This window comes from Eptatretus burgeri, chromosome 5, assembly GCF_056783735.1.
Source record: "Eptatretus burgeri isolate ZD-2024b chromosome 5, Ebu_testis_v1, whole genome shotgun sequence".
Lineage (NCBI taxonomy): Eukaryota > Metazoa > Chordata > Myxini > Myxiniformes > Myxinidae > Eptatretus > Eptatretus burgeri.
The window spans coordinates 58,491,873-58,496,575 of record NC_140965.1 but is presented as its reverse complement, the minus strand read 5'-3'; the positions used below and the strand labels follow the sequence as shown (position 1 = coordinate 58,496,575).

Genomic DNA, 4,703 nt, shown 5'->3' with positions numbered 1-4,703 from the left:
AGAGAGAGGCAGAGAGAGAGAGAGGCAGAGAGAGAGAGGCAGAGAGAGAGAGGTAGAGAGAGATAGGCAGAGAGAGATAGGCAGAGAGAGAGAGACAGACAGACAGACAGACAGACAGACAGACAGACAGACAGACAGACAGACAGACAGACAGACAGACAGACAGACAGACAGACAGACGCTTTATTATGAACAACATGCACGCGCGCGCACACACACACACACACACACACACACACACACACACACACACACACACACACACACACACACACACACACACACACACACACACACACACACACACACACACACACACACACACACACACACACACACACTTGGATGATATTGGCAACAACCCCAAAACATTGATTACCTTTCACCAAAAAACAACGTTGCATTTATACAGACATTTCAGGGATACTTTCGCAAACATTAATCTATATAAAAAGCTGCATGTGACGGGGGGGGGCGGGGGGGGGGGAGATTTGGCTCGGCAATTTAGAAAACGCATTAATACTGCATACGGATAGGAAAACGGGTGTTATTTCACAACAACTCACTCAGGGTGACAGAGCATTAACAACTCGCTCAGGGCAATGGAGCAAGAACCAATCGCTCAGGCGACGGGACACGAATCACTCGCGCAGGGCGATGGAGCATGAACCACTCGCTCAGGGTGATGGAGCACAAACCACTCGCTCAGGGCATCGGAGCACGAAAAACTCTCTCAGGGTGGGTGGCGGACCATGAACCACTCACTCAGCATGGGTGGCGGAGCATGAACCACTCACTCAGGGTGGGAGTCGGAGCACGAACCACTTGCTCAGGGTTATGGAGCATTAACCCATCGTTCAGGGTGATGGATCACGAACCACTCGCTCTGAATGACATGGTGGGCAAAAGTGTCCGCAGTGAGTGAATGATTCGCTCAGAACGATGTAGCGTGGTTCCTCTATTGACTGAAAGGCATTCGGCAAGTGGCTTTAGCACTCATGCAAGCACTCCAATTAAATGGTTGAGAAGGAACAGTTGGACAGGCTATCGCTGCAAATCATATAGGAACCCTTTAACTTTAAAGCCCGTTTTCACCATGCATGCAGCAGTTGATGAAATAAAATGAATTAACTGAAATCATGACTTTATCCACATAAGAGTTGCAGCTTCATGCAAAACAACGCTGGAAACATCGCAAAGTTCAATCTCCCATGAAATAAGCATTGCAGATAATCCGCCATCTTGCCTGCTCGTCTGTATAAATATACATAATAAAAAAATCTGTACATAATAAAATCTCGTCTGTACATAATAAAAAAATTTTTAAAGTCCATTTTTCACCAGATTTGCGTGGATTCCCTGTTGAGCACCTCGCAAAACCACCAAAAAATATAAACACAGATCTGGCAGACGCTATGGACAAGCAGTCCTTGGGGAAAGGAGGCGAGGTATTACAGTGAATGCATTAAATCATGCAGCTCAAAGAAGCTGGTTAATTTTGGCACGTTTCTAAAATTTTCTGTTCACTCAATATAATAATCCAAACAATAGAAAAAGATAAGTTTAATGCTTTGGAAATTTCACATTTTCTTGTGCATATATGGAGAAGGATGGAACATCATCTTGCTTGCTTGAAGTAAATTGGTATATTGGCCAAGTTATAATACTCGGTATTTCTTTAAATTAACAGATTTCACAACATATTTCGACACTAATTAACTCTGGTCGATATCCGATCCTCAAAACCGAGATAATATTTCGATGATATACTTTAATTAGTCCATGTGAGTACATCGTGGAAAATAGTATCATATAATGCATGAAATCACTCCACGCTCCTAATTTGAAAACTATAGTACTTACAAAAGTGAGGTGTACAGCGATTTATAACAATGATGAACAGGCATTCGATAATATGAGTGAGGAAAGTGAGAAAAAAAAAACTTTATCGTTAAGAAATCGTTGCGGCATGTTCCAAGTCAAGGCATGGTTGAGCAGGTGAAAAAACACGGCGGCTTGAGACCTCAGCGAGGTGACCCAGGAAATGCCTAAAGACCCCAGACAGCGAATTCGCTGAAGATCACCTGGTGAAGGATATAATTAAATAATGCCATTGATGATCTTCAAAAGGGGTGTTTTAATTAACCCAAATACCCAATTTTCGCATTTCCACTTCCTTGGAGTTTTGTTAATATGCCTGCAAAGTTTCACGCTGCTCGGTTTTATAGTTTTGGAGTTATGGAGGAGTGTGTCTCTCTCTCTCTCTCTCTCTCTCTCTCTCTCTCTCTCTCTCTCTCTCTCTCTCTCTCTCTGTCTGTCTGTCTGTCTGTCTGTCTGTCTGTCTGTCTGTCTGTCTGTCTGTCTGTCTGTCTGTCTGTCTGTCTGTCTGTCTGTCTGTCTGTCTGTCTGTCTGTCTGTCTGTCTGTCTCTCTGTCTGTCTGTCTGTCTCTCTGTCTGTCTGTCTCTCTGTCTGTCTCTCTTACACATATTGACATTTATTAGTATAGACGAGCAACTGCAACCCGTCGCTGTGCGATACAGCAGGGGTGTGAAGGGGAGGGGGTGGAGAAAGAGAGGGGGACGGGAGGGTGAAGGGAGGCAGAGAAAACGGAGGGAAGGGAGGGGCAGGGAGAGGAGTGAGGGGAAACAAGGAGTGGGTGAAGAAGGGGAAGCTAGGAAGGGGAGAAGAGTGAGGAAGGGGGATGGAGGTGGGTGGAGCAACACTTCACAAAATGTTGCTACACATTGCGGTAGGGAGGGGTGTGTGTGAGAGATAGAGATAGAGATAGAGATAGAGATAGAGATAGAGATAGATGTGGGAGGAGAGTGCTGCATTTTATTCGGAGGTGGGAATGAATATGGGACAGACAGAAAGAGTGGGGTGGGGGGTGAGGAGGAAAATAAAAATATTAGAGATAGATGAGGGGGGGGGGGTTAGCAAACAGAATGATATGTTATGCTTTATGACTGAATACACACAAAAAAACATAAACTCATGCCAGAACAGTGATACACATGATGAAACAACAGATTTTGTAAAGTTGGCACATCTGCAAAAACTTTGATATCCCAGTTCCAGAGAATGCGTGGGAGCATGAACCAAAAGCAATCACTGAAAACATGGAAGTACCACTCACGCACAACTTAATGATCCCATCGAGCGTGAACATCGAAAACAAAGCATTGTGACCAGAAGGCATTGTTATTGAAATGTTAAGACCAGTAATTTTGGACTAAACAACACAGAAATCAAGAAAATGACCAAATACCAAGACCTCAAGAATGAAGTGAAAATAACAGCGCAATGTCGCCATGCTGTAAAACTTCTGGAAGCTGAAAAATGCCAAAGTTGTACCAGTGATGGTTGGAGCTTTGGGAATGATGACAAAGAACCTCACAGAGGTATTAAAAACCATCTCTGGGAATATTATTACAAACGAACTACAGTTGGAAGCTGTCTGGGGCTCAATGACGATCCGAAAGAGAGCCCTCAGTGAAAAACTTTGACAACAGAAAACTTCACAGTTTGTTCCATGAATCGTGGCCCCTTACCGAAATGAAGGTGGACTCTTTGAGCCCACCCACGGAGAACTCCATTCCACATTTTGAAACCCGCACATGCAGATGCCAATCAACAACACGCACACGCACACGCACACGCACACACACATCGACATACAGGCACGTCCCTATTTCCGTCATAGATGCATTTCTGTAAATTATCGTTTGAATCAAAATACTGTGATTGAACTTCAAAATCCCATTGATTTAATGTGTTAACGAGGGAATGTGTTCCTGACAGATTAAAACAATTGAGTGTAATGTGGATTATGTAACACCACCCCGTGGTGGTGGCAGAGGGTATTACAAGTCATTGCATTTTTTCTGTGGAGTTAACTTGCATTTTTGCACTGTACACATTCCCAGAGAGTGGGAAGCCCCAAAGCCAACTTCTACTAATCAGTGGAGGCAGGGGAAGGGGTGGGTGGTGGTAGTCCGGAGGGAGGGGGTGGGAGAAGGCAGGGGAAGGGGTGGGTGGGATTTCAGAGGGGGGGGAGAGAGGAGGTAAAGGGACGGAAAGGGATGGGAGCAGGAAAGGGAAGGGAAGGGAAGGGAGGGGGTACCCAGAAACGCCAGGCACCCTGACTAGTTTATAAATAAATGAATGGTCATGGGGAGGGAACAAACAGAAACAATGCAGCAAAATGGCAATAAACATTGTGCTCAATTATCAAAACCCCTTACCCTTCGTGAAACATACATGCCCACGAACCAAACAAATTAATGTGATTCTTGATGTAGCTACTGCCTTAATTGGGCCTGTTGACATTCCATGAGAGATAGACATAGTTGGGGAGAGACAAGACAGAAAGAGATGGTGGGGCAAACCTGCTGAGTTGTGAAAAAGATCACACAGTTCAGGGATCCTGTGCAGATAAACGTCCCGTTGCCGAGGAGATTAGAGGGGAGGGCTTCACTCCGTCTGAGTGGTCGCAGTATCAGCTGGGTGGGGTGTGGCTTATGCTCACCATGCTCGTGACAAAGGCAGCCTCCTGCGTCACATCCCCCAGTTTCTCCACCCAGATATTTGTTGCCCCTTTATCTGATAAGGTCTGCCTTGATTTTGCTGCCTAAAGTTGCACCTTTGGTGAAAATACACTGAGTGATGAAAATACACATTTAAGACAGATTCCAAAGGGAAA

At 44.9% G+C, this 4,703-nt stretch overlaps 1 long non-coding RNA gene across 1 annotated transcript in view; it reads right to left on the bottom strand.

Annotated features, from left to right (window-relative positions):
• LOC147026504 (uncharacterized) overlaps window positions 1-4,488 on the bottom strand; it is a 36,676-nt gene extending 32,188 nt beyond the window's left edge. Inside the window, exon 1 of the long non-coding RNA XR_015057930.1 lies at window positions 4,390-4,488. This is a non-coding gene — a long non-coding RNA (uncharacterized LOC147026504). The remainder of the gene's footprint in view (window positions 1-4,389) is intronic.
• Window positions 4,489-4,703: the final 215 nt, after the last annotated feature.